Raw genomic sequence first — 325 nt, 5'->3', positions numbered from 1 at the left:
ACTTGTAATAAAATTGTATTAGCAATGGAACTTTAGGGAAGAATGCCATTGCAAATATGAATAGTATCAGCAGCCATACTCATTATGAAATAAAAAATAACACTGCCAATGGACAAGAAACACGAAAAAGCACAGAAAAAAACACACCTCTACCCTCTACCATATATATACATTTGACTCTAGAAAGGTGAAACAAATGAACACACAAATCGAGGTCAAAAGAGTTTTTGAAATTAGAAATGAAATAGTTCCATGTCTGAGAAATGCATCCTCTAAGCATACGAACATTATCATAAAGAAGAGGAAGGGAAGGAAATCTCGCTTG

At 33.8% G+C, this 325-nt stretch overlaps 1 protein-coding gene across 1 annotated transcript in view; it reads right to left on the bottom strand.

Annotated features, from left to right (window-relative positions):
- Nucleotides 1-325, bottom strand: part of LOC119585123 — a gene marked incomplete in the record, with an annotated part of 13,689 nt that overhangs the window by 7,449 nt on the left and 5,915 nt on the right.

Source organism: Penaeus monodon, chromosome 19 (genome assembly GCF_015228065.2).
Source record: "Penaeus monodon isolate SGIC_2016 chromosome 19, NSTDA_Pmon_1, whole genome shotgun sequence".
NCBI lineage: Eukaryota > Metazoa > Arthropoda > Malacostraca > Decapoda > Penaeidae > Penaeus > Penaeus monodon.
This window is presented reverse-complemented; position numbering and strand designations above follow the sequence as displayed.